Genomic DNA, 27,603 nt, shown 5'->3' with positions numbered 1-27,603 from the left:
GTGCTGCCATCCGTGCTGCCCCCAGCCTCTCCAACAGGCTCATATGGACGTTCAGGGGGCAGTGCAGATGGGAGCCGCTGCCTGGGGTGTCCCAGGGGGATATGCAGGCCCTGCAGGCAGCACCCCACAGTGCCACACCCCAGCAGCTGTGCTAATGACCACGGCAAATCACGGCCAAGGCTCGGCCAGTTTGCACCGAGCTGCTCCAGGGTCCTGCTTGATGCAAGCGGTGATGAGTTAGTGACAGGGAAGCATTCGTCATCCTTACCCCACACATGCCAGCCAAATCCCTCGTCCCCTCCACCCCCTGCCTGCAGCTGTGAGGGGGAAGATTACCCTGCACTGCTGGGACCACTTCCCTGTGCTGAACTGAGAGAAAAACCTCAGTGCTGGAGCTCAGCACCCTGCACCCTCCACTGCAGAGGTACCTCTGTAGAGACCAAGCTGCCTTGTAGGAACAGTTCATCCATGATTCATGGGTTGCAAAAAACCACTGTAAAGGGCTAAGCTACATGCATGGAAGTGCCAGCATTCCTCCCCCTTTCCCACACATGAATTTCAAATAACTCAGCATCCAAAGAGACTTCAGCATCCAAACCACCAGGCTGGAGTGAGAGCTGTCTGGTGTTAGCAGCAGGGACTTGTCTAGCTAGGGAAACTGCTGGGCATTGAAAGCAAAGGCACAGCATTGCCATCTGCAAAGCCCATCCCACCCCATGTGCAACCCAGACTTATGCTCTGAAGTGCACCAACTTTGCTAAGTGAGGGAGAATTGTGCCAGGGACTATCCCAGACTATGAGCTGGAAGCCAGCAACTGTGCACTGGCAGTGCAGTAACTTCCCCGTTATATTAGAAACTAACCCTAACCCTTTAAACTTCTCCTGGCCCCTGATAAGACACTGTATGTGCCCTTCTTGTTTGCCTTACTCTCCTTCACCCTACACACCCAGTATCAGCTTTTAGCATTGTGGCTGCAGTCACTTTATGTATTAATTAGTAAGTTATAAATTTTCCTCCCCATGAGCTTACAGGAGTCTGGATGTCCCAGTGTTTCCCAGGCAGAGAGGAATGCACAGTACTCTGCAGGAGAGGAAGGAATACCTGGCTGGTTGGCTGAGCTCCCACTATTTCACTGGATACAGCAAGGAACAATCCAGGAAGATGTGTTTTGTGACTTTTTTCTAATGAGGTCAGGCATCATGGTATTTTAGCTGGATTAAGGGTCTGCAATCACATGCCCAGTCTTTGGTTTCCATGAGCTGCTCTCTGCTGTGTAGGGCCTGAGGCTGAATCAATCCTTGCTGTACTGGAGTTTCACATTTCATGCAATTAGCCCAGCATTTCTGGAGCAGCACAGTGGCCTCAGCAGAGTGAGGTCTCTGCACACATCATTAGCAGGACTCAGCTCTGAAGGGCTGGGTGACAGGAACCACCACTTTGGGCTGCCCAGTGTCCTGGCCCTGAGGGCTTGGCAGGGGAGTGCAGGACTCCTGCTGCCTTTGGGGAGCTGGGCTGCACCTCAGCCAGGGTCTCCAGGAGGGTTTCAATGCCAGCAGCTGAGAGACCACCCTGATTTTTAGGAAATCTTCCCCAAAAATGAGGGGAGGCTGCTGTGGGAGGGCTGGGAGCACTCTCACACTGCAAAACAGGGAGCTCAGTTTCTCCCTGCCCCACAAAGGTTTCTGCCCCAGGGTGAACCTTGGTCACAAACACAAAAGAAACATAAAGCCTACACATTCAGTAACAGGACAGTTCAGGTGGGAAGTGAGATGGGGCGAGCAGCATCCTCCGGGGAGAGATTTAAGGAGCAAACTGCAAACATCCCAAAGCAACTTGAGCTTCCTCTCCCACACAGCTCAGCCCAAGAGGGCAGCGGCCATTTCTTAAATTCCCTGGGAGAAGCAAACTTTGGAGTGGCGCCGAGAAAACTGCTGATGGAAAAGGCATGACACATTTGTGGGGTGAAGGCAAGCACAGCCCCAAAGGCAGCTCTCATCCCCTCGCCCTCCCCACCGCTCCCCTGGCAAAACTCTGTGCCAAAGCACTGTGAAATGCAGTATTCTGGGCAGTGTTTTGGAATCAAGACTAAAACAGCTTTCATGGAGGAAAGCTGAGTTAAAAGTAAGAGATAACTCAAAGGATGACACATCCTTAGTGCCTGCTGAGGAACTCCAAGGGGAGCCCAGCCCAGGAGCTCTCTGCATACGGAATTGCGCTGAGCCGCTCTCACGGCACTGCCTGGGCACAAACATGCTCCATATCACAGCATCACCTTAAGGCAAGAGCTTTGAAAATCCAGAATTAGATGTTGCTATTAGACATTACAAGAGAAGAGATGCTGGCTTTTCATGTTGCTTCCATCCTGAGAGTGGTTTGCACAGGCAGGAAGAAGCGTTGTGTTTGTTTGCATTACTCACCAGGAGTAAAGATATCAGGAGCACACACTGATAGCACACTTCGCTCTTTCATGGACATGCATCAGCCTTTGCTGAACTCCACCAGCAAAACTGTCACAGGCAGCATCTGGCCAGAGCTGGTGCATGTTGCATATAGATAGTAAGAGCTCAATCCAGTTCATTTTCAAAGGAAGAAATTAAACATCTGAGTTGTAGAGCAATTTGGGTCAGTAGACAAGCTCTCTGTATCTAGCTGGAACTGTCCTGTCTGTGCACCTCTGTCCTATGCAGAAAAACCAACAGGTAATAGCAAAAACCAGATCATTGTCCCAGGAGATAAATCTATGTTTATTCTGTGAAAATGGGACACGGAAAAGATTTTTAATCCCAACATTATTTGCAAATACATGACCTGCTGGCAGGTGACTCCACAGTCACTGGGCAGTGCCCTTCTCCATAAATGGTCATGAAAGAAAGAAGGCCGAAATAAAGGCAGTGATCAACCCAAAATCAAAGTGTCTGTACATCCACTCATTTACATATCACACTAGAGGCAAAAGTAGTGCCTTTAAGGATGATGTCAGAAGAAGAATGTTAAACAACATCAGGAAAAGAACGGTAAACAGTAGAAAGGAAAAAAAGACTGACTGCTATGTCAAATTATCAGACTGCCAAGGAATAAAACCTTGTCATAGTGCATCACTCATGCACTAAATACAGCTGTCTCACTTTTGCAGCCTCTTCCTTCCTTCCTTCCTTGGATCTCAACACTGTTTGCAAACATAAATGAATAAAACCTCTCACCTCCCGTGAAGCAGGTAATTTGTTTTTATTAATACATAAATGATAGAGCAAATTAATTAAGGAACAGAAAGGGCAAGAGGCCCAGGATCACACAGCAAGAGCACTTTAATCACTACCTTCTGGCCACTTAAGAGTAGTGCCTGCATGTTAATGCTTTCCTGTAGGAAGCAAGCATTTCCAGCAGACCACCCTTCCTCAGACTAAGGACTCCCCCAGTCCTGGCTAGATTTCCAACTTTGCAACATCAGGGACATGGAGTTTTTCTTCCCATTCACACCACACCTCTGTCCCATGGTTTAATTATTATTTATGCTGAATATAAATAGCACAGGAGCTGATCCTAAGATGAATAATTTAAAGGCAACGAGAGACAGAAAAACTGCTCCAGTCAGCTCATATTCTACCTGCTTTATATTAAACACACCTTAGCACTGGGTCTCTGAATACTAGAGGAGGGTGGGTGAGTTTTAGGGCCATTGCACAATATGAACTTTCCCAATGCAGCACAGTTACAGAACCTCCCATGCCAAATAACTTTGTGCTGATCCCCAGTGAAAATTCAGAGTTCAACAGCCCTTGAAATTTCTAATTTGTTCGTGCCCACAGAGGAGTGGTGCAGGGGGTGCATTTCTTGCTGCGTACCCTGCCTTGGACGTGGGATCAGGGGAGCCTGACTGCACTCCCCATAATTTGTGCTCCTATTTTAATTAATAAGCAATGCATACCTATCTGCTTCCCCATTTGCATCTAACGCTGCTAATGACGAGAAAATACATCTTTTTAAAATGCTAACTTAGTAAGAGGTATTAGGAAAAGAGAAAGTTATTACATGTGCAAATTTCAGAGCAATTAGTCACAGAGGCAGAAGCACAGACAGGAGATTAGTTCTCAAGTCCTCACTCCCATCTGCTTCCCCACTGGAGACAGCAGTTTTGTGCAGACCCAGGAGGTGAAGGCCACGCTCAGCACCACCAGCACATGTCAAACCAATTTCCCTGCACCCTCCTTGCTATCAGCAAGCGCAGTGCCCTGCAGTCAGCATCTCCCACAGCTTTGCGGGGTCGGGGCTGGGTGCAGGCTGTCAGAGACTGGCCAAGGGGCAGGACTCAGCCTCGGATGTAAAGAAACAATTCTCTCCATTTCCCGGCAGCCAGCGTGATCCCACTGAAGAAGAAAACACTAAGTGCATCTAGAAAGAGAACACAAATAGCTAAATTTTGTTCATGTGAAGATTTCTTCCCCTGACAGCGCTATTCTAGATGCATCACTGCATATTTGCAGTGGGAGATGGAAATACTTCTAACATTAAAGATAGTGACATTCTCGATTTATCTCACTTGTGGAAAGGTGCGTGTGGGAGTGTGACTTAGGAACATGTCCTAAGTAGTTTGATAAAGAATAGTACACATTTCTCCTAGGATCTTTTTAAATAAAGCTCAAAATTGTAGTAGAAGATTCTTGGCAAGAGTTCAGAAAAAAACAGCTTTGGAAAATAAATCTCATATTGTGCTCCTTCTTGTAGGATTTTTGAGTCCTCTATCTCTCTGCAAAATAAGACATTAAATTATTTTAAAAATGGAATCTAAATTATTCTGATTCTACTACATTCTTGAGCACTTGATTGCTCCCAGTTTTGAACAAATCTGTGGCTAGGGTTGTGTTGTGGCAAGGAATACCTGCGCCTGAACAGTTAATGTTTGTCACAGGCCTGTAGCACCAAACTGCTCCAAAAAAAAAAATAAAAAAAAAATCTGGTTTTCAGCATCAGATTGGACTCTTGTTGTCAGTTAAAATCACCTAAAGTTTGAGCAGAGACAGCCACCCCTGCCTGAGCAATTCAACCCTGTCCCTCATCTTCTCCCGAGGCTGGGGCAGCCCAGCCCTGCTCCATCACCCACCCAGCGCTGGCAGGGACACGTCGAGAGCAGGGCAGGCTCCCAGCTCAGGCTCAGCAGATGCAGAAGTGCCTCCCCACAGCCCAGAAACAGCTCCAATTGCTCACGGGAAATTGCAGAGTAAAAGTGTTGCAGGGCACAGACGGGGCTCCAGATCCGCCCACCAATACAAGAGCTACAAACAGTCTATTTTCCTCGGGCTGACAATACATCAGCAGACACATTTTTGTTGTTCAGGGGTGTTCACAGAAGGCCTAAATATAGCCTGGTATTGTCGACAGAAAATGCAATTCAATTCCCTAAAAGTATCAGGAACACAGGCTAGGAGGAGTTTGGTTTTCCCCAGTAATGCACTTTTTCATTATTGCCCTGGATTGAAATTAAATTGCTAACATAAGGATAAGCAGATGAATCTGTGGTTATGATAGCATTGAAAAATGTCAATACAATGCTTGTACACTGTATGCTCCTTCAGTATTTAAAGATTCTTATCTCCAGAATAATATAAACTGAAACACGTTGTGAGGATCTCACGCTGTTAAATCAAGCAACGCTGCTCATATTGCTTCACTTCTGGGCGCTGCCGTCAGCCAGGCAGTGCATCATATTTGGAAAGGAAATTTCAAGACTGCTTTCTGGGTCTCCTACACAGGGAACCAGCGTTGTCATTGCTCAGAAACAGAACAGGACTGTGTTTTCATGCATGCAAATCCAACTATAACACTGGCAAAATAAAACCCCTAAAATTTGATATCAACCCTAATCAAAACAAGCCCATACCAAGCCCTGGCTCACAGCATCTTTGTAGTGGGGCAATGAGCTGCCAGTTTTTTGGTGACAGGCAAAGAAGTGACTCAAGTTCTGAAACATTTAATAATATAATGACTTAAGAAGTCAAATGAATTGTATCATTTCCAATTCCACATAAAAATAAAAAGGTTATATAGAAACAAACTGCCATTTCAGAAAAAGACTCATTCCTACATTCTTCCAAAGTGCTTTACACAAACAATCTTTGCTCTGAAAATATCTTTTCTCTTTCCAGGGTATCAGCACACAGAGGTGTTGCAGCCAAATGCCACAAAACTGGATTGAATCTCATTGTCCCACAAATTCCCCCACACCAGGAGCTGGTCCTGACAGCTCCAGCTTCACCCTGGAAAAGTTCCTTTACAAACCTTGTTTCTCCCAGTGTCAGTACTGGATTTCCTTTTTAGCTGGTGAAGGGTGATTAAAGTTGCAAAATACATAATTTCACGCATTTCCAAGTAGTTTCATCACTAAGCCCGATGTAAATACATGGGACCAGTGATTGACAGAAGAAGGTTGCCAAAACCAATCATTTTGAACCAACTAATTGGGAAACACTTCTGACTGATAATTTTATTTCTCCTTAGCAGCTGTATTTTCCAGGGGTTATTCCCAGGATTCAACACAAACGGATTTTCCCCATGAGACCAGTGGCTGGTAGGGACACCTGGCAGTCCCAGAGAGAGAACTACCATGAGAGCAGGATTAAAGCATTTGAAGCTGCATGAAATCGGGCTGTGGAGTGTCTGAACTCAGTGCAAACTGCATATTGCACATGCTGCAGGCAGCCCTGCTGGCTCCTGGGCTCTCTTAGGAGATCAGACAGGAAACCATGGCTTTGTTCTAGGAGAGGCAGAAAGGGCTTCAGAAGTCACATTACCAAAGAACTCTGCAGGCATGGGCCAGAGTGCAACATTTTGTTATGTAGTCTCACCTTGCTGGAAACACACTGCCGGCTTCTAAGGAAAAAGCAAAGAGATTGGATTTATTTCTGTAAACCAAATCAGTTCCTGCTTTACTTGCTGGCCAACTGTTGAGGCTCATGCTTCTATATATTGCTGTTTGGAAAATATTAATCAAAAAAATATGGACAAAAAAACCTATCACTGGTTATTGTTGGAGTCTCAGGGGAACACAAAGTGGAAAAAAAAAAATCTGGACAACTTCTGCTCTCCTGTAATGAAAAAAGTAAATGGAAGTATCAATGTGACACCTCCATCTAGCAGAATTAAGGAATTGATTTTTCCTATCTTGAGTCAGAACACTGCAAAAAAATTCTGACAACCTCAGTTTAGAAAACTGTCATAGGGAAAGCAGGTAATTCATTCCTCCATGCAGCCCTTTAATGTGTAAGAAAGTATACTTTGCAAAATAATATACCTACTGAATTTTACTCTACGTTATTTTTGTCTTACTTTTCACTTCCATGCTCTCACTAATTGAAATGCTTCTGTCTTTTGTTATTTGTACGGCAATATCTCAGGGGATCCTCTTGTTCTCTTTATCAAAATCTAGTGGAAGTTCTTCCGTTATATAACCATGTCTTTGTATTAACTTGTATTAGTGGGTGTACTTGAGCTGCATAGCTGGAACATTTAAACACACTGGAGAGGATGCAGAGAGCGTACAGAGAGCTTGGATGGTGTTTACACAGCCTTCCCACATATTTTGCCAAAACTGTATTGCTCCAAGTCCTGTGACACGCTAAACAAAAACAAAATTTGAGCACCAACAAGGGCAAACCTCAAGAGCAGAAACACATAATATGTGAATACAAGTGTTATTTACCATAAATCATATGGCTGAGATCTTTAAAAGAAGCTCTTTTCCTATAGGATCTCGGTGTCACTGAAAGGAATCACCCTTCAGGATGTGATACTCCCCATAGGAGAGCTGAACATTAGTGCTCCACAATTATGTTTCATGAGACCTCACCATATGCCACACACTAAACTCATGGAGTGTAGCAATCAAGGCTCTACCCTACCAGCAGCTATGAGAAAGCTCAGCCATATTCATGCACGTCCTGACAAGGAGAGGGGAAAAAAAGAAAGTAAAACTAATTATTGAAATTTATGGGCTCGGGTATTTACATAATGATTACAACTAACAAGGTGTTTATCTCCATTTTTACTCTTAACTTCTGTGCTTGACATTTATATCAGTCATACAAGTTATATATTTAAAAAAGGAAAAGGTAATTCCAGTCAGCTAGGAAAAGCTTTTTGGGATCAAACTGGAGCAAGAGCTGCGCAGAATGGAAGAGGCCCTTCATGCCTGCCTGCCTTTAGGCTCCAGTATGGCAAATATCAGACCTGTGAGCTCCCTGAGATCAGGCCCTCAGCCCCTCTCAGCCTGGCTGGAAATACAGAGGTGCCAGCAGACCTGTGCTCCCACCAGGTGAGGATGCTGAGAGTGGCTGGAGCCTCAGAGCAAAGGTGACAACGGTGACAAATGGCTCCAGGTAAACTAACAAATTTACCCACTCAAAAGGAAACCTGCCTGTGAGTGCAATACATCTGCAGCAGCCCTCAGTGCTTCGTGCTGGCAACAGCTTTGGGCCAGTTTGTGGGCAGAAATGACCTCCTGACCGTGCACCGCACTGTCTGGGCGCTCCAGCTGGGAACGGGGCTCAACAGGTCCTCAGCTCCTCCTCAGCTGGGAGTGAAACCCTGCAGGGGTGGGACACAAAAACCCATGAAGATGAAATCTGGAGACACAGATCCCAGAGGAAAGCATCCATTCCAAAAATAGCCTCAGAGGGCCACTGACTCCCAAGTGCCAGCAGAAGCCACAAGGTGCGTGCCATCCTCATTTCCGTTCCCGCCGCACCCACCCGAATCTGACGCGTTCCTTGCAAATGCAGACAGAGGGATGCAATGACAGTGAACACTACAGGGTTTTGCAGTGGAAAGTGCACTCTGTTTACCGCTGCTGCTGTTGGATTTTAAGCTGATAGACAGAGACTGAGCCTCTTCTGAAGCAATAGTAACACCTTTGCCCCTCCAGGGCAGATGCCAAGGAATTCATGGCAGCAGTGTAGTGAGGAGGCTGTGCTGGTGCAAATGGGTCACACAAGTCTTTAGTGCTGTGTCGTAGCTGGCCTCAGCACAGCCATTCACAGCCCCTTGTGCTCCACTTGAATGCCCTCTCTGGGACATTTTCTGGGACTTTCCTTGGCCTGCATTCATCTTTACACAGCAAATGAGCTTTTTTTTTTTTTTTTTTCAGCCATCAGTTCTTTACACATTTTGGCACCTGACTCGCACATGACACACCCAGTCAGGCTGAATGATACATTACATTAGTGCTGCAAGGAGAGATTAGATATAGATATAGGTACATATAGAGATAGAGATATAGGTAGATATAGAGATATACATATAGATATATAGATATAGATAGATATCGATAGACAGACATAAATATAGACATACACAGATATAGATATAGATGATATAGATATATAGATAGATATTTATACATATGCCCTGTATTGTTTTTCCAAAGTGTCAGTTCACTACATTATAACAGAGGCTATTACAGACAGGTTTAGTTAGCTGTGCATCATTTCACACCTTCATTACAATCTTTACTGGGAAAATGGATTGCTTTTGAGCCTCTCTCCATTCTCATTAAACTTCCACTCTTGCGAGGTGTCAGAACTGTAAAATGCCTAATACAGACAGTTAATTATAACACCACTCACTCCTTCAGCCTTTTCAATTACCCGCGTTTCCACCGGCTGGAGCAGCCAAGCTCCCATCCAGGGTGAGTCAGAGCACCACTAACAAGGGAGACCAAGGGGTGGCCAGAGGACAGCACGCTCTGCCAGACCACGCAGAACCTGGAAAGCCATCAGAAAGCTTTCCACCAGCAGGAAACAGCACTTCTTGGGAGGTGGAATGGGAGGTTTGTGATCATGCAAGGATGAAAAACGGAGACTCAGAGTTGTTTTCCACTTGCTTTGCTAACACTGATAACTAAATTCTAACAATTTAAACATTATTAAGGAAGCTGTCCTTGGAGTTGCTCAGGGTAAGAGAAGCACTTTGTCAGATGATAAATTGGCAGAAATTAGCCTGAAATTGTTACTGATAGCTAAAGCTTTATAACGCTTTACCTATTGGTAACGTGAAATCACATAAACAACTTTGATTTCTGCTTCAGGGCACAAGCTGTCAGATGGAAGTTACCTCTCTCCTTGTCACATTCTTGCATGTATGGCAAGAGCTGCAAGAATGTTGTTTGCAGCTCCCAGGGGATCAGACACTGGAAGTCTTCCCCTGGTCCAACAGGACAACCTCCACTCCCTCGTGCATATGGGAACAGCAACGGTTCAGACAGAATCTCTGACACTTATGCAGAGCCCCTGGAGTCTGTGGTGGTATTGGGGGTATCTGGCATTCTGGGGATGAAATGAGGCTTTCTGGAGTTTCTGAACAGCACAAACTGTTCTGTGGTGATTGTAAAGCCTGGCAGACCTTCAACAAGTGCTTCAGAGGGCAGTGAAACACCTCTGACCAGCTCTTCTGAGTCCCCTCCCAGAGTCACTCGCCCAGCTCCCACCTGAGCGACTCCAGCCTCTCAGAGAAACCTCAGTTTCAGGTTTCTCATAGCAGCAAACCCACTAGGATGCAAACCAAGAGTTTCCAAGGATAAATGACCCTCTAAACTGCAGGCACAGCACACGGCCACAAAAGGTCACTGCTCTTCTTAGCTCTTTTCCCTTTTTACAAAAACCACGCAGCTGAGGATTGTCCAAGTCACACCTTGCTGTACAAGTGAGTATTTCATTTTGAGCAGGTAACTATCACTGTATTTATGAAGAGAGAATCCTTGCTGTAAAAGAACACCATGTTCCAGCAGAGACATCCCAAACACAGCTGAGACATCCCAAACACAGCTGAGAAAGCCATCTCCCTTATGAGGGATCAGAAGATCAGAGCTGTGTTTTATCAGTTGTACAAAAAGTATCTTTAGCTCTCAGTTGAAAGGAAAAATTTGCATTTAAATAGAAAGATTAATAACTGTAATACACAGAGCCCACACTGAATAATTTTTTTGTAACAGAAAATAATTCATATTTTTGTATAAATTGTTCACCTTAAGTCAAGCTACAAAAAATGATAATCATAATATTTTATGGAACAATTTTAATCTAATAGAGCTTTGTTACATTATTATTATTCTCCAGTGTAAATAATGCATGCCTGCAGTTTTGAAAAAGGCTAAATTTAAAATATTTGTCTCTTAAATTTCAATAGGGTTTGTGCTTTTTGGTGTGTTTACACTGTGCATGAGTTTTACCTATTAAAATATTAAAAAATCCCTCAGAAGGATAGTAAGAAACCATTCCTTTTACTGCAAGGACAGGCCAGGGAGGTGATGCTTAAGGAGAGCTTAATTAACTTTTTTGGAAAGAAAGATTTTTCTCTAGAACACACTGATTTGGATTCACTTGAGTATTTCAACATGATACTGAACTATTGAGTAGTTCTGGTCAGGCTTAAAACCTGGTCTTAAAACCTGAAAATTTACATTTTGGCATTCTTTTGGTATTGAGGAGCAGATTTTAATTTTATTTTGCAGTTATTTTTCACCTACATCTATATTTTTTTAAATACTGTCTCCAAGCCACAGGAAAACAACCTCCCTTTTCCCTTTCAATCTAACCAAGCCTTTAAAAAATTTATAAAAGCATTGAGGTTTCAGAGAAAACTTCCAAAAGATCCTCTAGGATCATCTTGCATTTCTTTTTTCTTCTGCATGCATTTTGCTTTAGTGCACGTCCTGGTTTGAGACAAATTTGGGAATCACCCAGGACATTGCATCAGTTCTTTTCCCAGTGCTCAGGAGCACAGCTGGGAGCAGAGGCTGGTATTTCCTGACTCTGGATGGTCTCCTGGAGCTGTCCCAGCAGGGATATCCTACCCTTGAGGGCAGATGGATGCAATTTCTTCCTGCTCCATCCCTGTGGGATGCCAGTCTTCTCCCAGCTCCCCAGCCCACCACGAGGGCCGTGTGGGGAAAGCCATCAGGAAGAAGCCAGAGCTGCTGCAGTTGGGCAGAAAAGCTGCATTTCCAACCCTGTGTCCTGGGAAAGCGGCCAATGCACCCAGGGGCTGCAGCAACTGCTTGAAGCAGCTCTACTATTGCTTTCTCACTGCTGGAAGAAGGCAATTCCTTTGCTTTCCCCTCCTGGACTCATGCCAGCAGAGCTCTACCACACTCAGAGCATTTATTTCGCCTTTACCCAAGGGATGGCTCCCACATCCCATGGCCAGTTGGCTCACACTGGCCACTGTCCCCAGGCACAGAAAGCTGGCAGGAAGGATGCCTCCAGGCTGGGAGTGCCACAAGCTCCTGTTGGCAGTGGGAAAGGAGCAGCTTCTTCGCTGGCCTCACTGTGAGATGCAGAATCTATTTCCTGCTGCAGCACAAGCACACAGAAGGGAACTCATGATGTTTAATTTATCACTTCCTCATATATTACAGACCTTACAGATGAAAACCTTTTAATTAGAGAAGAATCAGGAGGGAGTTGCCTGGTGTTTCCCTAGTGCCACACAGATAATAGCAGACAGTAAACCCCCTTATTCAGCTTGGAGCCACTAATTACTCTCCCAAAATTCAGCTCAGGTCCCTCTCAGTGCTCATTTAATCTTTGTCACTCTTGCTGCCTTCGATTTCATCACTCAAGCACTGAGCAACAGGCACAGACACAATCAGGGAAGTTGGGAAGAGCCGCTGCTGGCGTGCAGTGGAAAGCCCAGCACAGCTGGAAACGAGGGCTCGACAGCAGAAAATCAGCAGAAGATGCAGGATGCTCAAAAACACGGCGGGTGCCCATTAGGGAGCTCAGCTCACTCCAGGCTCTAATGCATCTGGACTCAGAGGCTGCAGGATTCACTGTCACTGGGATATGTGCTACTTCCCAACCTGCTACTTCACCTTCCTGCTCCCACCGCCTGTGTCACCACGTGCCCAGAGCCTACAGTCTGGTGCCACCACACACTGGCAGGGCTGGCAGCTCCTGGAGAATCCCTCTCCATCACTGTAATTACACAACTACAACAAAACCCAAAGGGGTTCCTTTCTAACTTGTGAAATGCTGTACAGACACAAGTGCATCAACAACCTAATTTAAAAAGTCCCTTTAAACAGTCAAAATGAAAAGGCAAAACCCTTGATGACAACTAGTGAAGAGCACACGGGAGCTAATGCAGACAAGCCCCAGCATCAGCAGCAGCCCAGCTGGACAGCAGGTGAGGCGTGGGTGACCAAACACCTGACCTGCCAGTGCTGCCTGGACTCCTCCTGCCCCATCTGCTCCCTTTGGCTGGGCAGCTCAGCCCCTCAGGGGGACACAAAAGGATGGCAGGAGGTCAGGGGCAGCTCTTTCCCAGAGAGTGAGCTGGGCTTGAATTTGGATAAGGAGGTACTTTGTCTCAGGAGGTTTGGTACCAGGGATGTGAGGTGGATGGATGGCAGCAGATCACACAGCTGGAATTACAGCTTTCATTGTCTGCCTCAGGACCTAACAGCACAAACAAGCACAAGCCAAAGCATATATCCCTTTGTTCCTACAGAAAAACAAATCAGAAATCCCCACAAACCTGATGTTCAAGTAGGAATACGTTACAAATTTTCCCTTGTTGGAAAAGGCTTTTGGAGAATCTCCTCCACAGCAGAGCTGGTTTAGGAACCATCAGGGCAGTGCTGGGTCCGGGAGGTTGAGCTGAGCTGAAGGACAAGGCACACACACACAGGCAGGGCTTGGGCAGGTCCCTTCACCTGGTCTCCCCAGCAGGTCCAGCTCTTGCTCCTGCCTCTGCTCCCGAGCTGATGCAGCTTCCAGAGCTCGTGGGAGTTGGCAGTGAGGGGCAGGGGACAAGCGTGCCACAGGTGGGGGATTTCTGCTCCGGGGATGATGCCAGCACTGGACTGGCAAGGATGACAGGCAACTGCTTTAAACCCCAGTTCTTACAGCATGGTCCCAAGATGCTGCTGTTACACATTGCTCTCCTGTGGCAGAGACGCCTGTGCCACCTGACACCTCTGCAAGTGAGGGACCCTTTCTCCAGCAGCTGTCATGCCTTTGGGCAGCTTCACAGGCATTTGTGGTCTACTCACCTTTTCTGCCTATTGAGAGGGCCAAGACTGATCAAATCTTTTCTATTTAAAACAGCAATAAAAGGAAACTAATTTTTTTGCGCACAATGTCATTTAGCTTTACAATATTTTGTCATATATTCCTTAGCTGATCAATGTTACATCTGGAGATTCTGAATGCAAATTCTGCCTGACAAGAAGGATGAAACCATATTTTTTTTTATCTCAGTTATACTTCACATATCACTAATCCTAAGTTAACAAATGACTCTCTTGTGTAAAGCCATTTTCTACTTTCCATGCATCCCAAATAACAGCTATGAAAATCCTTGTCTATTATATAGCAAGATGGTTTGCTGCCTTTATTTTTCTGACCACATGTGTATTGAACAAGCAGGGGACAGAGGCTTTCATGTTATCGTCCTGCTCCCTGGTAATCTCATTCTGCAATCTCTGCTTTTTCATTGCCGTTTTCAGATGTTTAATGAAGCAACACATGGATAGGAGATACCCCTGGTATTTCTTTTGCCCAGTCTCTATCGTTTTCAATCTCAGAACTACTGAATAAATGGAAATATATTTACCAGGCCTGCTTTGCACTTCCTGAACAGAACACCCTTTGGAGACAATGAGAAATGTGGCTAACATGGACAATCCAGTGTAAGTCTCATTTTTCCCCCCACATTTCCTGTGTGGAAGAACACAAAAAGAACACATTTACAGTTAATAGGCCTTGTCTGCTCATTAGCCAAATATTACCATTAGAAAAGAGTGTTTCCTCAATGAAGAATCTATGTTTACACTCCACCACAGCCATTCCCTTACCTAGTTGCCTTCCCCTTGAGACCTTGTGCAAGCACCAGCAAAAGTCCGAGACATAAATGTGCCACGCTCTGCACACAGGTGGGGATTTGCCCAAGAAAGCCATGCAAAAGATCATTTCTCCCCATTTTCATCTCAGAGCTGCTCCACTGACCTTTTCTTCCCACAGAGCCATCTCAAACGACAGGAGTGATCAGGCTTTCACGCTGAAGGTCAGCAACATCAACCTTGGCCATTTTCCCCCTGCACACAAGTTCACACACATCCTTCCACTCCCCGGGATCACGCTCAACCCACTGGTCTGTGAGAGCATACATTAGAGGGAATTTTAATGACTTGAACTCGTGCTGAACTTCCTCTTTTAGCTGCTATTTTAGTGATTTGTTGACTCTCCAAGGCTCATTCAGGACTTTTTTTTTTAGCCTTGACAGAGTAGATGGAGTAGACATGGATTTTATGTGCCAACTCTTCTGTATTTTTGGCACTCCACTCGTCACATAGCAGGTCAGTGAAATACGAGTTCAAGAAACAGAGGATGCCTCCCACGTATATCTGTGATGTCTCAAAGCAGCCTAAACTAATCTCTTCCCCTCTTCACCATTAGCGGTGACGCTAAGCTGGAAGCAACGGCTGAGGATGATTTAACAGCCACACAGAATATTAATAAGATCTACTTACATTTATATTGTCCATTTCAGGCTGGCTGGCTGTTTCCTTAGCCACAGCCTGACAAAAGGAGCTGAGTGCAGTGTTTCATTTTTTTGTGGGCTTTTTAATTATTTTAGCATTGTCTCTGATTTTTGTATCAGCCATCTGCAAAGTGTGGCAGGATGTGTGTAATCTTCTATGGCACTTGTTGTACTTTCTGCATTATTATCAGATGGGAGAGAAAACCAAAGTTAAGGGAGATTAAGGTCAGCTACTCTCAACATCCAATCACTGTATAATCCACTGCGTTATCACCAGGGAAGATTATCAGCCTTGATAGGAGCCATTCTTTGAGCCATTCAGCGCTGTTGAAGCCCACTTCTCTGACAGAATGGTATTTCTGCTCCATCTGAAGGCAGAGAAATCGTACATAATTTTTCCACCACGTCCCACTAATGTACAGCAAGCGACTGTGCAGGACAAGGGAGAGCTTCACTGCAAAGTGCAGCTGAGCTCCATGCTGAGCTCCGTGCTGAGCTCTGTGCTGCCCTGGACCAGAGCAGAAAGGAAGCCAGTGCAGCCCCACTGTTCATCTGGAAACTGCTCCTCCCCTCCCAAACTGCTAAAACACCATGGGGGTGAAGGAGGGAGAAGAAGCTGCACTGACCAAGGGGCTTCCTACCAGCCAGGAAAGTGCTCCTGGGCAGGATGAGGCCGCACAAAGCACAAATCCGGTGCTGCTTCCTGCAAAGGGCTCACAGGCATGATTTTTTTTTTTTTTTTTTTTTGATGTTAAATGGACCGAAGAATTATTTGGGGAGGGTGAGGCACAAAGTGCAGCGTGCTTGGGATGAGTGACTCCACTCTCCCAGGAGAGATGTGTGACACTCCAGAAAACACCCTGAAATGCATTATCTCCTAGCAGGAGCGATGAATCTCTCTCTAGTAGGACTATAACTCAGCAGATACGCTTCATCTACCAAAGTTCAGTAAGGCTGGGCTCCACACAGCTTCTGAGGAGCACCACATTGACCTGTTAATGGTCTCTGCCCGTCTCTGTGTGACTGGAGAACAGAGACAGGACCCAGCAGACGCTGGACTCTGCCACACTTTGCATGGCCTGAATACCTCCATGGTCCAAGAGCAACCAGAATACTCCATATCTCAGGATATTTTCCCTGTTTGTAGTTAAAGCAGAGAAGTAGAAGTACTTTGAAAGTGCCTTAACTCACAGTTCGTTATCCACCCCCAACAAGCTGATGAGTGTTGCCCTTCCAGAAGTCTCTCAGCAACAAGGAGACTCATCAGCTCGGAGCACTCCCTCCACCTCCATGCTGGGGGTTCACACGGGATGGCAAAGAAAGGCAAGATGGAAGAGCAGCTGCTGACCCCGGGCAGGCAGCACTCAGCTCCAGGAAACTCCCTCTCAATTACTGCATTGTGCACCAGTGAATGAAGGATCTTCCGCCTGCGTGTCTGGAGGGGGCAGAGGAGGAGGCACCATCTCTTTCCCACAGGAAGATCCACCATGTACTCCAGGAGCCAGTGCTTTGTTGCAAGCTTCTGTTGCAAAATCTGCTTCTTAAAATTTCCTGCAGGCCTCCAGCAGGCAAAAGCTGCAGTTCAGGCCACAGAAAAAGGCCAGAGGATGTTGGTAATTCGGTCAGAGGTACCAAGCCAACACCTTAGTTCACTCGTGGGGCTCTTCAATCACTTGCAAGCTACTTGTGTCACACTTACACCTTAACAGTCCAAATTCCACAGCTCCTTTCCATGGATTTCCACTTATTTTTTTTCAATGACTTGGGATTGCAGTTCTCATCTTCTGCACTCATATCTTAAATATTGCGGATATCACACGGGGCAGGAATGGAAACCTCAAAACTGATTCATCTGGAACTGAGCAAATGAGAAACCAAAGCAAATACTGTGGAATCAAAACAACACAATTACAGCAAGCTACAAGCAAAGGTGGAATAAAAATTCGTAAAATACTTCCATTGTTGGAAAACACAAGGCAAATAATCCAAACACACCAATATGTTTCATTTTAAAAACTAAAAATATTTCATTTCAGCATCATCCAAATGAAGCTTGTAGCTTTTTCTCTCCAAAACCTTCTTGTTGTGTAATTCAGTTTTAAAAGGAAGAATGCAAGGGAGTTTTTTTAAGGATCAGATCACATACAAAGTAGCTACAGCATCCTTTGTTTAATTCAAAAATGATTCAGAAATTGCAGAAATTCAGAAATTGGGTATCCTCTTTGAAAAATGAGGATAACTGGAGAGAGGTAGGATATACCTCATGAAATGGGGCAGGAAGAAGACAATATCCTGCTGAGGACAGCAGTCAGTGAAATCCACAGGGAAGGGATACTGAAGCCCACAGGAGAGCAGGAGAACATGTTGGGAGGAGGCAGATGTCCACAGGGGAAGACTCTGAAATGGACCTAAGCTTCTAAATTATATAAAAATCAATTGAAGCCACAGGTAACGTTTTGCTATGTTGCTTTCTTGGGTAATAAATGACTGTAGCTGTCATGAGGAAGGTAAATGAGGATGATGGGAGGGAAGCAATTGAAACAGGGTTTTTTCCCAGCAGCAAAAACGATCTGGAGAGCTGAGTGAGGTCCTCACCATGGTCCTGGGAAAGTTCTGCTTTTTTGTCCCAGGGTTTCTTGTAAGATAAGAGATCACCACGAATCCCACAGAGCATGTCACAGCTCTGCTCAGAAAACTGGAGAGAAGCAGTCAAGGCTGAGAGGTGCCCAGCCCTCCCATGCAAACAGGACCTGTGTGAGCACCAGCAAGGTCCAGGACAGGTTTCCCCTGAGACATTCCCTAGGAGAGAGGGACTGCCCTGGAGCCAGTGTGGGAAACCTTCCTGATGCCAAATTTACAGCCAGAGTAAAGTCTTCATTCTGGTATACTTTTAATTATTTTCTTATATCTTCAGCATTGCTGCATCATATATAACTGTACTTTCATGCTTGGGTAGCAGCAGTAATAGATCAGCATCAAGATTTCTTGCATCTAATCTCAGGAGAAAAGGTTTTATTAAATCATTAAATGAAATCATCACATGGTCTGCCTTTACAAAGTAATAAATAAAAACTCAGCTTTAGAACTGAAACACCAGTGGGAAAGAGAGGGAAAGTAGTCATGAGCACTGTCCCAGAGCAGCTGAAGTAGATGCTGCCTATCAAGGGAGGAAATAGAGTACACAAATTCGAGACAAAAAGAGAGAAAAAGAAAAGTAAAAAAGAGATCCTTTTGAATTAAGCCTTCTCTCACCTCTAACAAGGCTTTAGAAACAGCACTAATCAATCCAAATGACACTTTAGTGTAGAGATCTATTATATTCCTCAATGATCATATGGCTTTATATGTTATAATTTGGTTCTGAATTATGACCTACATCAATTATAATTGAATGCTGCTTCCCACTCTACAATCAGACTGTGATGAGAACAGAAAGGCAGTGGACATTAGAGGATTACTATCAGAACAACCTAATTTAATTAAGGAGGAGATTTATTAAAATGGTAACATTAACAGGTGTTTTATGAGACTAATAATTAATAAGGTTTCTGTAGAACATTTGTAAGAGAAATAGACAATATGCACTGGCAGCAGAACTCCCTGTAATGGGATAACAATAAAGCATTAGGAACCGTAGATAAGATATTATGATAATAATCTGATACCGTAAATTATTGTTTGAAGAGGATTAAATATCATTACTACAAATTAGTATTTATTTAAGCTCCAGCAGGCCTTTGCACACTGCCTGGAGGAAAGGTGGGCTGTGGGCAGGCTCTCCAGCATGGGCTCTTGATGTTCTCCTGAATCCCACTGCAGTGAGCTGGGATCTGCCAGCACAGCAGTAACGCTGCCGGTGTCCACCTGGGAAACCACACTGGGGCTGCAGGGGAGGATTTCTGGAGAGTGAAGTTCAGCAGCTCACTTTTGACCTTTCTGAAGTTACCTTCAAGCACAGGACGCAGGCAGCCCCAAGCTGCTTCCCAAGTTGCCGGCTCAGATGTGGCCCCACGGGCAGAGGCGTCCCCTGGGACTCCAGCTCCCTCCCAGCACACAGGACAGAAATGCGTGGGAATGGCAGGGCTGCTTTCTCCCGTCCTAGTGCAAAACCTGCAGGTGCAGCAAGAGGTGAATTTCAGAAGCCTGAGGAGGGAAAGTGGGGACTGGGGGAGAAAAGCAAGTGTGAGGAGCGTGCTTTCACAGCACGGAGCAGTGCCCCAGCTCACTAAAGGGAGGAGTAGCGAGAAAACAGCTTCAGGATCATTTCTGGAAATGAAAGTGCTGAGGGGTTTTGCCAGGGTTACTTAGCAATTTACAGCTCATGTTAACACCTGGCCCTTTCTTAGCTCTAGGCTTACAAAAGTTTTATCCCAGCCCTGCTCCCGCTGGCTCCCGGGTAAGAGGTGGGAGGTGGCCACAGAGCACAGAGCGCTTTCTCTAAACAGCTCCAGTCCCTGACACAGTGATGGAAGAGGATATTAGCAGTGGGAAATTTTTTCAAGGCCAGTACTTTAATGAGCTCCTAAATAATGACTTTAACTTAGAGGCACACTCAATATTCCTTCAGCAGTGCACAAGAACAAAACCACTGCCTGACTCCAGTCAGCAAACGAGTCCAGAGGAAACAGCCCTCCACTTCGGGAAGCAGTGATGGGGCAGGGCACTCACCCCTCGCTGGGCCCAGGGTGAGAGACTTCCCTGGTGTGGTGGAACCCCACTGTCAGCTGAGTGTGTGGCACTGCTCACTCCCACATGTCCTGAACCAAGGCAAAAATGCCCATGTTCCTGCACAGCTCAGGGTGCTCATGCCACTCCAGTCCAGGTCTGAGCCATCTTCTACCCACTCTTAATTGGCATCTGATAACAACAACAAGCAAGTCTGCAGAGCAATGAAACAGCCATTTAGCATCAAAGCAGGTGTTACTTCCCCTCTTGAGTGCAGAAACGTTGACTTTGGACCAGACATCAGCTTCTTGTTGGCTGGGGTAGGTTGGATTTGCTTTTTGATCAGGCTGAGCCAAGGGAGAAGGCCTTTGGCTTTGCTCCTAGCACCCAGTACAGCAAACACTTTGTCACAGTCCTCTTTCACAAACTGCCACCGAATGGGTTTGGGTTATTTCAGACTTGCTCATTAATCAGTTTTCTTTCTGTGAATCATTCTGGTTGGCACATCTCAGCTGGACAGTTTTGATCAAACTTTTCCCTGTGTTTTTGTTTCCAAGTTGTGGACTATGAGCATCTTGGAGATTTGTGCCTAACCCAACAGGGAATATTGTCTCTGCCAGACCTTGGGGACTTCCTGCAGGAGACTATTTCCATTAAAATTTTCCCAGTCCAGAAACAGACTCGACACATCATTTTTATGGTTCTGGGACACTTATAAGAGCAGATTGGTAACTAACTTGTCTTGACAGAGAAACCATCCAGCTGCCTCTGGAGCTCTCATATATCTACATTCAAGTCTTATTTCATTTTTAGCAGTCTCCTCTAGTTGTCCAAAGGAAGGAGAAACCCAAGCTGGAGTGCTGGGAATACCTTGCTCTCCCCCCAGCAAGCACCTCGTGGGCAGGGTGAGAGACTGAGAAACCCCTCTCACCAGCACAGTGTTGCACACCTTGGAGGTTCACAGCCTGTAACAAGATCTCCATCCTATTTTCCATGGGCAAGCAAGGACTCTCAGGAATTTTTAAGGATTCATGTCCAGCTCTGACTTCACTGACTGGGTCTGTGAATCCAAACCTCATGAGGTCCTTTGAAATTCTCACCTGTGAGATGCACACCTTTTGAGACTATTAATTAGCCAGATGTCTTCAATTTCACAGGAACGTTCTTTTCACTTGCTTTGTATCATGGGTTACTTGAAGAATAGGCTGGGCCTTGTTTGAACAGACAGCAGCTCTGTGCCCTGCACAAATCACCTGTTCCCATCTACAACCCAAAAATGCATAACCTGCTTTCAAAGGCTGCACCCAGCAGTGCCAACAGCAGGTGCCCTGTTGGCTTCACAGGCGTGGTACAGGGCTGCAAGAAAGACAGATTGCATATTTCAAAGGAAAAAATGCCCAGTCTATTCCCTCCATCTGAGGGAGTTCCTCTGTGCTAGTTTGAGCAAAATTGTTCCAAAAGCAAAGCCTGCTTTCTTCCCTGGTACTGGTATTTAAATTACTTCTGTGGAATGCCAATGTCAGTCACTGAGTTTTAATATTACCACGGCAACATTACAGGAGAATGAGTGCTGAATCAATAAAAAAATTAAGGAAATACATTTTTTATTACAGAGTGATATTTGGAATTGATCCCTCAGGCTTTCCAGTCGCCTCAGTTTTGTTTTATATGCCCATGGATGGAGCGTTGTTCAAAGCAGTTTGAATGCAGGAACCAATCAGTCGTAATCTGATTTTAAATGGACCACAAGCAAACTGAGAAAATAAAGACAGGCAGGGGCATCATGTTGACAGATGTGCCCATGGTATATTGGAACTCTGCTCGCCCTAACTAGGAGAAATACTCTCTGAAATTGCTTTATCTATGTATAATGCCAATAACAAGAACAATAGGGGGGAAACTTGATTTCTGTAGAGACATAAAGAATAAATTTATAGAAAAAAAATGGTGAAAAGGAAAAACAATGCTATCTCTTCTTGGCTTCACTTGTAAAATGCTAAACTAACAGCCCAGCGAGCACATGAAAAGCATAGAATAAGCAGCATGGAAGTTTTACTTGCTCAAGTTAACAAGAATTTGTCTCTAAGGCCAAAATTCAATTGTTCCTCCAACTCCTCAAGTGAAGGGGCTACGATTTGCCTTGAGGAATTGTGGACAAACAAAGAGATTGTGATAATCAGCAGGTAGTTACACACAGCCCTACCTGCAGCTTTCTGCAACTTCCCCTCCCGCTGCAGTACTAATTCATTTCAGCTGCTTTCACCTGCTATTTGCAATGATGATTTTCCTCTCTCATCTCTAGCACCGCGAGCCCTCGCAGCTGACCCATCCCTCCCCTGCTCGATGCAGCCGGCAGAGCTCCGTGGAGCAGGTCCCTGGGTCATGGCCTCAGTGTTCCCAGAGCAGGGAGAGAAACTCTGCACTGCCAGCTCCGCTCCCCACAGCCAAACCCTGACCCCAAGCAGCCCCGTCCTCAGGCTCAGCGTAATCCATGTGCGTGCTTGAAGCTGCAGCCTCGGCTCATTCCTCCAGGAGAGCTGATGGTCCCTGGAACGTCCATCTTCTACCTGCCAGCCATGAGAGTGGTTTGCCCACATACCAGAGAGTGGCTCAGCTGGAGCTAATTCAGATGGATTTTCCAGATAATTTATTTAGCTGGATAATCCAGCTAATTTCAGCCGCTGGCCCTTCCTGAGTCAACAGCTTTACTGAATTTGCACCTTTTACCTCTTTATCACCCATGGCTGTAATTCCTTCTCTGTCCTGTCTCAAACAGCTGTATTTGCTTCCTAAACATAAAGAAAATGGAATTAGAGGCTTTTCTTTAAATTTAAGACCCAGTTAATATGGAATTGCTACCATAGAGCATTAAGAGCTGTCCCTCTGAGACCCCTCCAGACCCACTGAAATACATCTACCACGATATGAGGGAGAAGTTACATTACCATAGGGGCTTCAACTTCAGGGAACGCTTAGGAAACAGGTCTTTGTAACAGAAGAAAAATACAGAGGTTGCACCGAGGTGGTTTAGCAGTCAGTCTCCCTGGATAAAAAACCAGATGAAGAGAACAAATCACCAGCCTAAATATTCATCATGGATTCACTGCTAGCAATCGTGGCCACGTTTCATTCTGCTCTGCAGATACCAGCTTGACCATTAATGCTGACTGCTGGTACTCTAGAAAACCTGCAAGGCAAAATAGAAACTGAAAATGCTTTTCAGGCAAATAAACTGAGTGAATAATAAACAGGAGACAAGAAAAACAAACAAGCAAGCAACCAAACAAACAACCCTTTCAACCATGAAGGAACGTTTCTTTATTTTAAAAGGAAAAATAATCAATTAAAATTAAAGCTGGAAAAATACTTTTAAATGCAATTACAAATGGAAAAGTCATGGCTATGATCTCAAGGACCATAGATCAGCAGCAAGGAAAAGCAGACCATAAGAAAAAGGAGCCTAAAGGTATCAATGTAAATTCTAAAACTTGGGGAATAATAAAAATATGGAAATTTAGTATAATAGCATGATATTGAACCCTAGCCAGGCTGCAAATTCCATGATAGATGAGGATGGAGAAATTGTGAGACATCATGCAGGAAATGCAGAAACAAACTGTAAACATTTCTGTTCTGTATTTTAAATTGTGGAAAATTTGTTCATCTTTTACAGAGACATGGCAACAACTTATATTTCAACAGTAACAGATTTTAAATAGATATTAAATATAAACATTTAAGTATGAGATTGAGCAATTTTCTCTGCAGACTATCAAAATAATTGACAAAGATCCCCCTGGAGCAGCCACTTTTTTTTTTTTTTTTTTTTTTTTTTTTGAATCATCTGCATTCAGTGAGGAAGCCTCGAAGAAACCCCAAGAAATTCAGGACCACCCCCATACTGAGCAGGTCTCACACTTACCCCCCTACATCCACAGACTGGGTCTCATCCCTTCCCTTCCCCAGATCAATGAGAAAAGGCACTGCTATGTTATTCTTGGCTTTGAAAACTCTTTGCTGTCAGTTTGGTTTCCCTGCTCCCCAGCCCACCTCAGAAGATGCCATTTGTTAAACTGATCCTGCGGGAGAGAGTGGGTATATTTTGATTGGATTTGACTATCACATCTAAGCCTCAGAGCACTTGGGCTGGTCAGACACATAAAAACAATTAGTAGTAGCAGTAAAAAAAAAAAACTAAGCAAAGCTGCAGTGATTTAGTGCAGAATGCTCTTTAAGCCCAAACCACTGTTTTTGCTTTGCTTTCCTGCCTGCTGTTTGTGCAGCAGATGCTCTTCAGAGGAAAAACTGCATCACCTTCACCCAGAGTCCAAGTCTGGCTTTACTGCTCGTTTGCTTTCTTGCTTAAGTTATGCCAGCCCATCTGCAGGCGAATCTAATCCTCTCGTTAGGGAGCAACTGGTAGCTCAGCTCTGCTCTGCTGTGCTTCACGTTACACAGATCAGCCAAGTATTGATGCAACATCACTGAGGAGAATCTAGATTTTTTATTTTTTCCCCGTGCTTTCTTCTTTGGAAACTTAAAATACATGCTGGAAATAATTTCAAGGGCTGCTGAGCATTGCCACTGGGGGAATGCAAGGGGCTTTCAATACTAAGACTAAAAGACAGTTGGAAATTTGCAAGCGGTTACCTTTGAAATTAGATTTTAAGGTTAAATTCAAAGAAGCTCGTGTAGCTTTTTCCAATCCCTTAACACACGCAGAGTTTCTGGCAGGGGGTAACAAAAGCTCTTCTCTCTTGCTGGGTGTGAGCCCAGAGTGTCTCATCCCAGAGCCTTGGCCCAACTGACCATGTGTGTGGGGCCAGCAGCAGCATCAGCCAGGGAGGCCAAAGCAGCACTGCAAACTCACAGCAGAGACAGCAAAGCCACCCTGGGAGGAAGGGGCAGCTCAGCCCATGTTGGCTCAATGTGCAAACAAAACTCTACATTTCTTCCAAGTCAACTCAGCAGGAGAGGCAGGAGAGTGAGGGCTCACCTTCCACATCTCCATCCCACCAGGATCACCAGGCACAACCTCCAGCCACCAAATGCTGGTGCCAGTCTTGTGGTGCTATTTTCCATGTCTTTCAAAAGCTCCAAAGGAAGCCAGGACTGCTTCTGCTGCATGCTTTTAATGACAAATACTTTCACAAAGAATTGACACTCAAACAAGGAAAGGTAAACCAAATATATTATGAATGCAACACTACAGAGAGGAAAAAAAAAAACACAGAACTTTCTAAATTGCACAGAAGTCTTCTGTGGTACAGAAACAGAAAGAAAAGCCAGTTATCCTCAGCTCAGGTACTCCCTACAAACCATTCATCTGAATTCCCCAGTGCTCCTCTGCCTTCTGAGGCACATCAGTGCCCATCTCCGGTTAAATAAAGGAAAACACTGCTGTATCACAAGGGCAGCTGGTCAGGTCAGTCTTTAGCCAGCAAGTTACGTTTCCCACTTGGTACTAATCTTCATTCATATAACAGAGTTTTACATTACAGATTTTCACATTTCATCTTCCTGTAACCTGAAGGTAGCCACGTTCGCTTCCATGCCACCTCCACTTCCATGCACTGAGTGAAGGACATGTGCCAAATCATCCTCATGGAGAGGTCACTTAATTTTGGTTTGTAAAGCCAAATCTCCTGTGATCTCCGTACTTATCAATCAATACATAAATAGCAAAATTAAGCCTCATTATTCTCACTTGCCACAGAATTAAATGAATTAATTAAACATGGGAAAAATGCTGATGTCTGCCAAATTGTTATTTCCAACAAATTGAGGAATGATATGCAGACAGGAGAAGAAAATTAGCTTTCCATCCAGCAATGCAGTGAACTATAGCAAGGAAAACTGTAAATATCAATCAGTGTGGCAGACTTCTGCATCTGAGCACTGAGACAAGAGGAACACATTCTTTGTTGTAGAGGAAAAAAAAAACACTGAGACAATCCCCTTGTTTTTGTAGAACAGAAAAGGCCCTGGGGACTGGTAACAACAGGCTTCAGCAAGAACGGTTCTTTCAAACTCCGATTTGCAAAAGGACTGCTGCTCTGTAATTATCATGAATGGTTTTCGCTAAATATCTCAAAGGAACAAAAGAGAGTGCAAACACTTGGAGACAAGTTGTGGCCACTGGAAGTTGTTTTTGCAGCTGGCTGAATGATAGTAGGGATAGAGACTTTCCAGGACTCAGAGTTGGAAAATAGGGAAAAACTGAAGCAGAGCATTGAAGAATTTGGACACTTCAGCATCTTCTCCCGTCCTAATGAAGATGCATCAACAGGCTGGTTCTGAAGTTACAGTCATAAGACAAATGCATCACTGCAAGCAGTGTTTGAAAGACACTTGCAATTACAGCTGCTCTGGAACAATGAAATATATACTGTTCTTTAAATAAACTGAAAAAAATGATAACCTCTTTTAACTGTCGTGGTGTAGTAGAGAGATCTTCATATCTTCCTTAATGAGATTTTTATTGCCAGTGTAAATTTGTCTTGAACTGAATTTTTGTCTTGGGAACTCTGAATTATGTTATACCAAGTTGTTCCTGGTAAGCATGCAGGCTTGCACACATTTTTTGCTGTGAAAATGGCTCCTTCTGGCAAACTGAAAGCAATTGAAGCTCAATTTAATTAGCTGCCTTCTGTAAATATGCCATTATTCTTCTAGCTCAACACTGGAGTTATATTTACAAAGGGAACAGATAGCAATAATTATTTTGGGCCGTAGTTAGTCAGCATTAGTTAATGCCTGAGTGTAATTGAGAGGAAATTAAGACAAGTGTAGTCTTTGGGGGGAAAAAAAGAATCTATGAGTCTTCAGCAGTATAGACACTACACCTGTGTGCTCCTCCTCAGGCTGGAATACAGAGAAAAGTTTGGCTAAAGAAAGCAAACATTTACTCTGTTCTCTGGAACCAGAGAATGATAACAATAATCACTTCACATATTCAGTCATTCAAAATTTGGTGAAAGTTTGAAATAACTCTTACCAACCACCTTCTCTGAGGTTCTATTTGCTTCTGAAGTTACAGCCCCATGACTTGCTGTATTCTCCTCACTGAGGAAAGGAGCCCAGAGCCAAGCAGCTCAGAGGATCCACAGCTGGAGGGGCACAAGTTGCTTGGAAAGGTTTTGCAGACTTCAAGAGTCCTTACGTGGCGCAGAACAGGGGGAGCCTGTTCCAAGGACTGATACTTTCCAGTGCCCATCTAAATAGTATTCCTCAAACTAAACAACTGCCCCATAGCCCTTTTCATTGGTCTGGATCTGCTATTCAAATTAACCCTCAGAACATATTAGTTTAATTGCACCACTATGTAGATGCATCTGCTTAAAATTAAAGAGGCCTTAATTCAATTTACCTTCATCCACTTCCAAACTAAATTATAGCAAATTAAG

The 27,603-nt window shown here is 44.6% G+C and overlaps 1 long non-coding RNA gene across 3 annotated transcripts in view; it reads right to left on the bottom strand.

Annotated features, from left to right (window-relative positions):
• Nucleotides 1–14,638: 14,638 nt before the first annotated feature.
• LOC120758509 (uncharacterized) overlaps nucleotides 14,639–27,603 on the bottom strand; it is a 161,518-nt gene continuing 148,553 nt past the window's right edge. Inside the window, exons 2-6 of one of the 3 annotated variants that reach the window (XR_005702921.2) lie at nucleotides 23,143–23,240; nucleotides 22,925–22,986; nucleotides 19,479–19,642; nucleotides 14,998–17,390; nucleotides 14,639–14,709 (exon numbers count right to left, since the gene is read on the bottom strand). This is a non-coding gene — a long non-coding RNA (uncharacterized LOC120758509). Of the gene's footprint in view, nucleotides 14,710–14,880; nucleotides 17,391–19,478; nucleotides 19,643–20,200; nucleotides 21,952–22,924; nucleotides 22,987–23,142; nucleotides 23,241–27,603 lie in introns of those variants that run through there. The other 2 variants (XR_009208274.1, XR_009208273.1) reach the window with 2 other exon arrangements.

This window comes from Hirundo rustica, chromosome 12 (assembly GCF_015227805.2).
Source record: "Hirundo rustica isolate bHirRus1 chromosome 12, bHirRus1.pri.v3, whole genome shotgun sequence".
Classification (NCBI taxonomy): Eukaryota; Metazoa; Chordata; class Aves; order Passeriformes; family Hirundinidae; genus Hirundo; species Hirundo rustica.
The sequence above is the reverse complement of the archived record's forward strand: the minus strand, read 5'-3'. Positions and strand labels throughout refer to the sequence as shown.